This window comes from Montipora foliosa, chromosome 2, assembly GCF_036669935.1.
Source record: "Montipora foliosa isolate CH-2021 chromosome 2, ASM3666993v2, whole genome shotgun sequence".
NCBI lineage: Eukaryota > Metazoa > Cnidaria > Anthozoa > Scleractinia > Acroporidae > Montipora > Montipora foliosa.
Genome location: NC_090870.1, coordinates 63,235,431 through 63,247,930, shown reverse-complemented (window position 1 = coordinate 63,247,930; position 12,500 = coordinate 63,235,431). Strand labels below are relative to the sequence as shown.

Here is a 12,500-nt window from a genome sequence, read left to right as displayed (position 1 = left end):
AGTCAAGAACAATGAAAATCTCATTAGAGAAATAATTTTTCTCATTTAAGATTTAATGTCTTTTGTTACTCTCCTTGACTAAGATATCTTTGGCACTGTCACGTTTCAGGTATTGCTAAAAAACTTAACCATATTTCATTCGGTTTTCCGTCTAAATCGACCTTGAGGATCATGATTCACTCAGCGATATCTGGACATTGCGTTATCGACTGTTGAATTTATGAACATTTTAAAGAGATAGATATATCAATTTTCATCACGTTCTGCCCCAGCAATAAGAGGAGATCTTTTTTTTGTCACGTACGATCTTAAAACCATGTCATTATTATTCTAGTCTCAACTTGAAATTTTGTTGATATATAGATTCTCGGTGGCGATTTGGATTTGTGAACGCGGCATAAATATTTGAACTAGAAGTAACTTCAAATTAATTATTAACAAACTACTAATTTTCAAGTTTCCTGCGTTGAAATATTATTCAGGTAAAATCAAAAAGAACTTGCGCATTTTATTATTTTTTTTCTCAATTTAGAGCACACGCATAGTCTCAAACGTTTGTGAGCAAAATTCATACACCCTCGCACAAATCATTTTATATAAACGTAATGGAAGAGAAGATGCATTTATCGATGATTAGTGGCGGGGCATATTTTGACTTTCGTTTCCGATATCTTCCCTTTGGTCAGTTAGGAGCAGTCGCAATTCTGTTGATAGTGTCCCCGATTAGTCGTCATCGATAAATAACCTCTTCCATCAATACTGAGGTTGAAATTCATTCAGGAACCTCTTTAATAAAATTGCGAAAATAATTCCACCAGTTGCAGCAGGAGGTAACTCGACAACGATTGAATATAAGTAGTAAAAAACAACAACTCAAATGACGGACGTTATGCAACGGAACAAGTTTGCATCGTGCTCACTGTTAGTTCGACTTCGAACCGTTATACAACTCTTCAGCGAAAGAACCACTCCGCCGAGTGCATCAATAACGTTTGAAAAATGATAAAAATGGTCCTTATAGCATAAAGAAATTCTTGGGCATAGTAAGTGCGTATTTCATCGTCCTTCAATTTTAGTGATTTAGCCGAATCAGTGCTCACACAAACTCGGTACACACCTTCTTAAGGTTGAGAATTTCGTCGACACTTAGCGACAGCTTTGGATCCCCTCTTGAAAATCTTTCCGTGTCATTGAAGCTTGAAAAGTGAGGAGCATTCGAACGTGTGGCATTTTCTCCTTACACTTATGGATTGCTTTTCGATATTAATTACTGGGTATAAATAAGAAGTTCATATTTGCACTCACTTTCCATTAACTATCGACTCCGCAGAGAATAGAGAAATTGGTTACCCCACCGAGGCGGGATACCTCACCCACCTGGGGTTCCTCACCCCCATGTGAACAGACCCTAATAGATTTACCCGTGGGAACAAGGGCACCACGTATAGATTAATGTTGATATGTTTATGTGTGATGTTTATATTGTTTATACTGTTTATTTAGATTGCTTTTATGTAATTTATGTAATATATTGATTAACTTTTGACGAGAAATCGGAGTAATGACATTTTCCAGCCATATATTCAATGATTTCCTGCAAAGATATCGATAATCAACAGAAGTTGAGCTTTAGTTAATGAGTAAAGTCATTTTTTTGCGTTATTCACGGAAAAAAAAAACCTACGCGACTTAACTTGCTGAATTATTTGACTGAGAAAAAAAAATCAGTATTTGTGAAGGTTGCATATTTGGAATTTACAGCCTCCCAACACAAATCCCTTTTGTCACTGGCTAGCAAGAGAATGACATTCATATTTATAAACAAATACTCCACGTTTCTCAACTGCTTAAAGGGGCTAGGTCACGCTATTTTAGGTAATTTTGTTTAATTCTGTTGATTATGAGCTCTAAACGTCAAATTGGCAGAGCAAGAGTCTTTCGTTTGCAAAATCACGGCCACATAACAACTGAGAATGATTTTCCAGCTTTGTAAATGACATTTTGATACAGACTGATATAAATTTGAAAAAAGGTGGGCCGACGTTTTTCAAATTTACCCAAATTCAATCCATTTCAATCTTCTCCAGTTTTGTCCATCCAAGTCCCTTCTTAGCCTCCCTGTGTTTTGTTAGAGTTATTCTATAGTTTTGAACAGCTATTTTGATATTTTAGTTAATTCTATGACCATTCGATCAGTGCCGAAATTGCCTAAAATTGCGTGACCTAGCGCCTTTAAATAACAAGAAAACCTACGCAATTTGAAGATGGACGACAGCTGTCAATTCTGATATATCGCAAGGTAGGTGGTCACATTGGCGCTTTTCAATTTTGTAAAGCTTGTATTTCAAACTGCGATAAAAACTTCGTACGAAACACTTTTGAATTATGAACTTTATTTGTTAAACTTGGAGCAACCAAGGATTATGAGGTGCGTTCGAGTCCTGCTTTGTCATCGACGGGGCATTTGAAAGTAGTTGTATATTTTGGGGAAAATCGTTTTGAATCCTTTTCACACTATAAGTATTTTGACTTTCAGGCTTGTTGCTAATAATTTTATTAAAAACAATTATGGAATACATGTATTTCAACGCAATATGAGTTTATGTGGGATATCAATAACCGTTCTTCCTGGATAGCTGAACAGCGTCACTCCCTAGCGTTTACAGCACGGGGTAGTGCCGGACGGTCACCCATCCAAGCATTAACCCCGTCCAACAGGACTTGACTTCCCCTGGGCAAACCGTAGCACTATCACAAGAGCTCGAGGCTCTATCGTATGGCATCACGATCGAAATACCCGAGGGACATCCCGCGTTTTCCTCGAACGCTTCAACATGTTCAGTGACGATTTACAGACAAGCCAATTAGAACCCTTGAATTACCGTCAGATGAAAAGATGTGGAATCACAAGAAAAGTCTGTCAGTTTCTAACCAACAAGGTTGCAGTAAGTAAGTCAAAGCCGTATACAACCTCGACTAAAAGATCGGAAATTAATCTTGAAAAGTCCCGGTTGTCCTGTGATTCAGCCCTCACTAGAGGTCCTTGTTGATATTTTTCCTTCTTGATCACTGATGAAAATTCAGTTCTGCTATCTCAGGTTACTCAACTGTGATCGATCGGAAAGTCTCATGAAGGCTCTACATCTACATCTACATCTACATGTTCCAGCACTCGGCAAAGTCCCAATTTGACTTATGGCTGTTTCTGCTTAAGTAACCTCATACACCGTGAGACCTTTTAGAGACATCGCTGCCAAGCCAGGCACTTCTGCTGGAGAGAACAGGACAACCACAACACCGGGGACTACATCCCCGGTTCTTATCGAATAGCGTGTGGGTTCTTTAACGTCCCACAGGGAACTTATGAACATAGAAGGTATTTGTGACACGGAGCCTACGGTTTATAGTCCTTATCCAAGAAGACTTGAAAGTCTAACCATTTGCAGATGAAATTACAAAGGCAGCACTTTCTCTTCAGTTATTTTAAGATCCAGAGTATTGATCCGACGGGGGCTCGAACCCGCGACCTCCCGCATGACAGCCCGATGCTCCACAAACTGAGCCACCTGTGCGCGGTGCACAAAAGAGGTTCGCGGGAATCGTCCCGAACAAAGTTTTTTTTAACGTGATGCAATGGAATATATCAAGCAACCGGAGTTCTGATTTTCCGTACACCCCAAGCTAGAGTCCCCTCTGTCAGTGTTTTCGGCCAGTTTCATTGTACAGTTCAGCACGAGGTAAAATATGTCTCGTAATTATCATTGAAAATACTCACTGGTAATCAAATGGCATGGAAGAGCATACAACGAATTCAAGTGGACTGCACTGAAGAGTACTGCTCCCTAAATTGATCAGTCATTGCCCGACCATTATGTCAGGAATATGAAAAAATATGCTAGTCATCTTGATATTTAAAAGGAGATATCTAAATATGAACATTCTTCAGCCTGGAAGTCTTTGCAAATTTATTTCAGTTGCGTCGTTGAATGAGTAGGACAGCCAATTATATCGCAGTTTCTATCATAGTTAGAACAAATAAATCCTGGAGATAAAATCTAGGGAGAGGATTACACTAAGAGCCCATGGGCTCCTGGACCACAAGTAATGTACAAATAATCAAAATAAGATGCTAATCCACTTGGTTGATAAGTCTTAAAGGGAACCTCCACTCCGACTCTAAATAATGATCGATAATTAAATTTGCTCCACAGTTTTCTCCAAAAAAGTGCGCGGGTCGAAAAAAATGAAATTTAGAATCATTTATTTTCACTTTCCAATTTTCCGGGCGCCGGCCGCCATCTTGGATAATTGTGACGTGTTACGGTTTTCCTTAATATTTTCACCCAAAGAGCTTTTGTTTTGAAACAATAGGGCACGACGGTGCTGTTGGGCCACGTCATAGTCCATGGCCCGTATTCGCGCGTCGCCGTCCTGTAGAAATTTCAATTTACGCAGAAGCCCATCAGTAGGAACCTTCCTCCGAATTGAATTTTTGATCGGGCGTTTTGACAGACCTAGTTTTTTTTAGAAACTTTTTCCCGGGAACATCGTTTCCCTTGTTGCGGGTAGCCAATCAGTGCTGTAGATTACGCATTTACAATAACTCATAAATTAGCTCTGGCTGAAACATGGCGGACAGGCAGGAATCGGAAAGTAGATGGATTCATCAACTCTAATTTAATAGCTTGTTCTCTTGAGAACATCCATGATACCAATTTCTCCACTTCGTCTTAAGAAATCGGATCCCTTTTAGCCGTAGCGGCGCGTAGTTTCTTCGGACGAGAATCCTTCGGAGTACAGGTAGTCGCTTCCCATGAATGGGCTCCTGATTGACAATTCTTTGATTGCAGCTGATCATGACGTCACGGCGTCCATGTTGGTGGAAAGAACAATCGCGAAAACGTCATTTGGGAATTTGACTCTATTATTATGCAAAACGTGAGCTACATTTTTCTGGTAAAGACTTGTTTTCATATCTCAAAAAGTGCCCTTGGACGTGAGGTGCCAGGGAATCAAATTAAATCACTTGAACCGGTCAGTGTAAAATGCAGACTGAGGTTATAATTTAACTGTTGAAAAAGCCCAAACCCCTTAGAAATGCTAACCTTAGGCCTAATTAGGCCTAAAACAATATCATTGCCAAGCACCTCACGTCCAAGGGTACTTTGAGATATAGAAACAAGTCTTTACCCATTTTTCTATTGTTTTGGCACCAACATGGCCGTCTTATCACGCGATTGCAATCAAAAAATATTTGCAGGAAAGACTACAACGTTGATGCGCGTGCGGTAAATTTTCCCGCCTTGTATGGAGTTTGTTTTTTTTAATTTCACAAGGCAAGTTGTTCAATACAAAATGCTTAGCTTCCGAGAAACGAAAGCTTGTGTTTCATACGCATATCGATGTTCACAATTAAAAGAACCTAGAGTTTCCGTACTGGAGCTATGAAAAGTCCGATTTGGATAAGAAAACAAACGACGAATGTAAGAATGAGTTTCGCTTGTACAGGAAGGACATTTAGTGTGTTATGTCAGTTTCTGTGTGCCTTTTGTCTAATCAACACGACGTACTTTCTCTTTATTTATTTCCGTGTCAGGCCATATTCAGTTTTTTGTTCAATTGAAAACTAATCGTAAGCATCGCACATGTAAATTTTATTCGGTTTATCTCTATAAAGTTCTAAATGTGTTCAATCATTTCTTGCCTTCCACCGAAATCCAGCAATTGGAATCTACCAACTACGTTAAATGCAATTTATAAATGTATGTGTCTGTCCGCTTATCGACAACAAAAATTAAACAATGAACGCGCAGTCATTGTAAAAACCTTTATTTTCCACGTATTACAAGCACTCTACTTACATTTGTATCCTTGTCGATACGGAGATTTGGTTTTGAGTTTCACTTGCGCTTTTATTTTTAGTTAAGGCAGCAAAATATCCTCACTTACATAATATACACACACACAAAAAAATAAATAACATATGTCAAGAACATGCCCCCAAATACGATACTTGATTTACCTGGCAAAAAAAAAAACACCTGAATCATCCAGAGAAACTTTGACAACTAATCTCGCGTTCTGCTAATTTCAAGACGCTTGGAAATCGCCCTCCCCAACGTCCTCAACTTTGGTGTGACTCCGGCAGGTGTCCACATAGGCGTGCGCAGTAGGCATGTTACGTAATCTAACGGCGCTGTTGTGCAAACGCCGTCGATTCATAAGCTCTTTGACTGTTCAAGATGGCGGCGACCGGGACATTTGAAAACCAAAACAAGCTTTCTTTTAATTCATTTATTTTGGATACAGATGATTTCATTGGGAAAAGTTCGAAGAATTTTATTGTAAACACTATGTTGTGTGGTGTAAGGTTATTCTCTTGTTTTCGTTGAGGTTACCTTTAAAATGAATGATTATCGTAGTTATGAGCGCTACTTAAACGACAGCTATGTGAATGCGCTTGCGTGCTGATGTACAAGTACCAAAGGCTCATGTGGTAAAAGTGTTCCATAGATTCAAACAGGAGAACATCAGCTCCTGAGGCAATTTATCCCGAACCCGGAACCGTTAGGAAAAGCGAAGATAGGTACAGGGTAATCCTGGCTGTGACACTCACGTAAATACGTTATTTCAGTCAAACAGAAGTTAACAGCAACAGTAAAGGTTTCAATTCAAGTTGTCAACTGTACGTTCGAGGGCCAAAGATGAAAAAGCGTGTTTTGGGGAAGACGTTTCTAGTGCCCCACTATTAATTTTTGTAAAAGAGGATCCAGAGTAAGCTCGTCCGGATGAGCTAGTCCTATTCAAGAAAATCCATACGGTTTAATTACTAATAATAGAGCGAGTTTCAATCGAGTGTCGTAAAACCAAAACCAAAGTAATTACTTTGGCCAATCAAAAAGAACGGAGACAATCCAGTAAACCAATCAAAACTTGAAGTAATTACACGTAGCCGACACTAAGCACGGGAAAATGTGCAAGAGCGAGCCACAATTGGTTGTGGTTTCATTTAAAATGGTGCGAGAACTTTGAACCAATCAGTGAGTGACGTAAATGCAAAACTAAAGCAATTCGCTAATTACTTTCGACACTCAATTGAAAACCGCTCTATTACTAAAGATGTGGTAATAAACTGATATGTTTAAACGCTTGGTTTTTTTTTAAATTTGACTTTCTGCATGCTTGCTTTTATACATTTAGCCCACAGAGGAGGCTTCTCTTTTAAGTCGTCGAGAGCTGACTGTATCGATACTGAAACATGAGGAATATCCGTCACGTGCAATGTGTAATACTTCGGACATGCAATACGGGTTGAACCCTCTCAAGGAAAAGGCGCGCATGTCAAATGGTGTCGTCTTTTCAGCATGTACAGATACAGATACAGAAACCGACCGACACGCCGTTCGTGGTAGATCCAATCTAAAAGGCGTTATTAAATGAGCGAACATTTCGGAACGGGTCGTTCCGTGAACTCAAAATAGCACAAGAATTTAATGACTTAGCAATCAAATCAGAAATCAAATGAGTTATCTGCAATGAGCTGTGTAATGACATTAAAAAAGGCCTGGGTCTCCTGTACATGAGATTGATCCTGCTCTAACAATCATAAGGCATCATACAATCAACGTGATATTGTGAACTTTGGTTAAAATGCTGGAAATAAATATTTTGCTATGAGTTTGTGTGCTCTGATTCATGATAATATCAAAGGAATAAATAGCAGTTATGATATGACCAAGTACAAATTATTGTACTCTACACTGTCACAATGTACAGGGCAGGTGTATTTAATAGAAACAGAATTAATATCAATGATTGCTACGCCTGAAAAAAAAAAATTAGCAGCTCAATTACAGCTACACAATTGATCTAAATGATGGGGATTCAATAATTGAGGAATATTAGCCTAAAATATGCTTATTATATTGACACGGTATTTCAATCATTCTTGTCTTCAGACGATTAGTGTAGATTTCGCTTTCATCTATCGGTCCGAGTTTCAACAAGCAATATTTTTATGATGAAATACATATTTTTTCTGTACTATTACAGTTTCACGATCTTTGTTTTTCACATGTATAGCAGCATGCACCATTCACGCTATTTTTAAAATCGATGTGCAATGTTAATCGACACTTGAGGCAGCGCCAAGAGCCCATTACCCGGACATTAACGCTGAGTCAAACCTGTCCCGTATCTTTTTATTTTTAGAAGCACCTCCCAGGGGAATTTTTAGTGGGTGTTTTCACAATTGCCAATTATAAAAGGCCTATGGTCATCTACTGATTACGCCACATGCAGCACACCTGAAACACAAAGGTATTTCAAAATGTAGCAGTTTCACCTTGGTACGGTGGGCGGTGTCAGCAAGTGGAGAGTTGAGTCGAGTCTTAGAAAGTTTCTCTCTCGCCCAGTTTCGTGCTTGCGCATGCTGTATCTAAAAAGAGAACACACACTATATAAACGTCTTCAAAAAAGCTGACAAAATATGCATTCTACAAAGTCAATTAAAACTATGTCTACACTATACCGGATAGCTCGTGCGCCGACACAAAAACCATATCGGATAGGGCTTCTGTTCGCAAAGGGAACGCTGATTTCGGCGCGGTTTTTACAACGGAGCGACGCTGTGCCGCTTCGACCTTGAAATTGAATCGTCACGTATCGGATAGGTTTTCGTAGCACTCTTTGGCATCGTGTGAACAGGTTCCGGACCGTACCGCAGCGGAAGTCAATAACTCGGAGGGAGGATTGGATTCCACAATATGGCGGCCTTGCCAGTTGAGTTGATTTCTGCTATCTCAAACGCTTTACTCAATTTACAGCTCTGTCTCATGAACTTAACTGCTTTGAATCACCGGAAAAGACGACGGAAACGACTTTAACTTTTGCTGATGCTCAAGGATTTAAGAAAGAGAACTGACGGAAGGAGGTTATTTTGGGTCAAGCCCGGGAGATGTAATGAATGGTGGGACAACTTTATTTCCCAAAGAGTAACTGCAGAAGAATGGAAGGAAAATTTCCGTATGAACCGCGAGACATTTTTGAAGTTATGTGACGACCTGAAGCCTAGTTTAGAAGGACAAGCTACAAGGATGCGAATGCCATTATCGGTCGAAAAACAAGTTTTCGGTGCAATCCGTTAGCCCGTGTGAACGACTTGTTTCAATTCTGGGCCGTTTCTGTTCATACTATGCCGAAGTGTTTTTCATGTCGACACGAAAAGCGGTTCGGTAAAGTGTAGTCATAGCCTAAGCTAGTGGCGATAAATGACATATATCAGGCGCCAGCAATACTGAAAAACACTTATCTGTGTTGTCTATGGCGCGTTCGGACTTACATCGCATTGAAGGCATTCCTTCCTCGTGCCTCACGAAATCAGAGAAACCTTTATACTTATACATATAATAATATAAATCTGGCGTGTTGAATCTCTTTCCAGTCGATAAAATTCCCAATGCTTGACAATGCGATACCAATAAAATTCATGTGTTCGTGACACTCTTCCAAGTCCATCAACATCAGTTTATTAGCAAGTTCGGATTATATAAGTTATCCAGATGAAACTTACCGATTTTCATCTTAAAGGAGATTACAGCATTCCTCATTGCTCAGCTCAAAGCGTTGTCACTTAACACATATTAACTTATATTTTTCTTCATTTCATTGGACGGGTTATTACTGAGTATGTGCCGCTAATCTTAATTGAAATAACCAGTTGATTTGCTATTTTTTATTAATCATTGCGCTTCTCAGTTCTTGACAGTTCTTGTTCGAATTCACATGAGTGAAGGTCACTAGCAATTAATAATAATGACAATTAAAGTGTCTTGTGTGCCTAAAGTAGTTTATAATTGTGAATCGGTAAGCTAATTGGGGACAACTAATTACTTTCCGTTCTAGATTAAAGTAAAAAGCTGCTTAAGGTAGAACATGCAGTCTCTACTAAATTCCATTAATATTTACGATTTAAAAAAACCCTTTAGCTGTCAGCTGTGACATAGCATGACTCACGTTTTTCAGATAAAAGATACGCTTTTAATATTTTTCCCAAAAACGTCAATAAATAAATAGATAACGAATTTCTAATGGCCTTGCCCGGTTTAGCCCACAGTTCAAATTCCAATGATACATACAGGCAAAAGTCTACAGATAAGGGGTAAGACTACTAGCGACAACCGTTTCACTAGCTGCAATACTAATTAGTGTTAGTGACCCGACTCGGAAGATTGCCCTTATCAGTTATAAAAAAAGCACTCTGATCGTGATGATAGTTTAAATGAAAATCCAGTATAGGTGCTGTTAGTATGCTAGTAAGCTACAATCCTGGCCGACTTAACAAGCCACTATCAACTCAAGTTTTAAAGTATTCCGGCCTTTCGTAGTACCGGGCAAAAACCTCTCAGAGCTGAGTAGAAAACCAATAAGCTCAACCCACATGATACTCACTAGCTTGTGAAAGGCGAGTGACCTAGACCCTGCTACCATGCAGTGTTGGCATAAAAGGGTGCTCCCTTCATAATTCGTGACCAAACTTGCAGGTGAAACTGCTCCCACACTTCAATCTTTAGCTACTCACATATGACAATTAAAATATCGTATTTGTATGGATAGCGAAGGACTGTGTGCACTGAATGGCAGTCAACATGAATATCGGCGTCATTTTTACCTCAGGAAAAGCCTGGCCAAAGATTTATTTGTCGATATCAAACGAAGCAAAGATTTCACTTGATTAAGATGCTTCGAGACTTGGCTCATGGGGTATAAAGAAATAAAGACAAGTAGTATCCGTTGTAATATATGTATATAATACTATGAAATATTTGTCATCTATTTAAAAGTTCATACCCTTTGAATGTTTGTTTGTTTCCTGCGGTGTCAGGTTTTGCTATTACAGTATGCACGATCCAAACCCGAACAAAACCGGGACTTTTCTTATTTGCTGTTTAGGGCACAATTTATCACATATATGTGAGACACTGTACTCTCGAGCGGGGCGGCGAGGTTGAAAGTCAACCGCTACGACTGATATCAAAACTGGTGAAACCGCGGCTAAACACTCGAAATATTTCGGATCAATCGGATATCAACTTGCATATTTAATCCATTTTGAATGTTGGGCCGTCACATTAATTGTAGGATTAATTAACAGAGCACAATTCACATGCACATAGCAACAATCCACAAAAGAAAAGCTTTTTCGTCGTCTTTACCGAAATCGGATTAAATCAGTGCGTCCATCTAGTCCTAAATCTTGAATTCCAAAATCTTGAATTCAGAATTTTGGCCGTCCAAAATCTTGAATTCAGGATTTTGGACTGCCACAATCCAGAATTCAGGATTTTTTTTTTTGTTTTGTTTTGTTTTTTTTTTTGTAATTTATTTAACATAAAAGAAGTTTACATTGCACAAGATACATATATATAAAAAAAAGAAAACAAAACAAATACAAATAATGATCTGAAATGCACGAGAACTGAGTGATTAATCAAAGAGGGCGAATAAAGTAAATTAAATCATGTAAATTTCTCAACATTAAGTTTCCTTGTGGGTTCTGCTCAAAACCGGTTAAGCGAAATCAACGAGGTATTCAGTGTGATAATTGTGATCGATGGTTCCACACTCGATGCTGCAAAATCGACGATGAAACGTATAAAACTCTTGGACTTTCATCGTACATATGGATATGCTGCGACTGCAATGCTGCTAACTACTCAACTGCACCATGCAATTCTTTGCTGGACTCATTCAATTCACCTGGATACTTTTCTCCAATTGCAAATCTACAACAAACTACAACCTCAACTACACATGTAAACAATCAACAGACTGGACCTACATCTCCACTTGCATTCCTACAACAAACTAAAACAACACCTCTACGCACATATAAGCCAAAAGATCAGGCTACCAAACAAAGAAAATATCCCTGTGGTATCTGTAACAAGACAGTGACATGGAAACAAAAAGCTATTAGATGTGAAAACTCAAGCTGTGGAAAATGGTACCATACAGATTGTCAAAATGTGTGCTCTATCGATCATGAACATCATCTTGACAACACATGGATATGCCCAGATTGTGCTTTGCCTAACCAAAGTGCAAGATTGTTTGACCTCCACCTATCACAAACAACCTTTGAGAATTCTTCGTCAATGTACAACGCAGACGGAGATTCCTGTAACAGCTCCTTACTCTTTCTTGGCTCTCCACTAGCAAGCTCGTCACCGACCCAACTACAGCACAACCTGCAAACGCCAGTTCCAAAGGAGAGACCAACCAGACTTCTTAATATAAACTGTCAGTCAATCCTCAAGAACCGTGAATCTTTTGCCACTATACTAGATAGTACAGGCTGTGACATAATAACAGGAACTGAGTCATGGCTAACAGATAACATAAAGGATAATGAGATATTTCCTCAGGGCTACACGATATATCGCCGAGATAGAGAAACAGGACAGAGAGGAGGTGGCGTATTCATTCTTATTAATAACGAC

General features: G+C 39.1%; 1 protein-coding gene across 4 annotated transcripts in view; it reads right to left on the bottom strand.

Moving 5' to 3' along the window:
* The window catches only part of LOC137985026 (transient receptor potential-gamma protein-like), a 27,943-nt gene extending 16,904 nt beyond the window's left edge, over positions 1-11,039 (bottom strand). The window contains exons 1-2 of one of the 4 annotated variants that reach the window (XM_068832447.1): positions 10,849-11,039; positions 8,345-8,437 (exon numbers count right to left, since the gene is read on the bottom strand). The gene's annotated coding sequence lies outside the window, so the exon portion shown is untranslated. Of the gene's footprint in view, positions 1-8,344; positions 8,438-8,530; positions 9,856-10,449; positions 10,580-10,848 lie in introns of those variants that run through there. The other 3 variants (XM_068832458.1, XM_068832451.1, XM_068832468.1) reach the window with 3 other exon arrangements.
* Between the last annotated feature and the right edge of the window lie 1,461 nt (positions 11,040-12,500).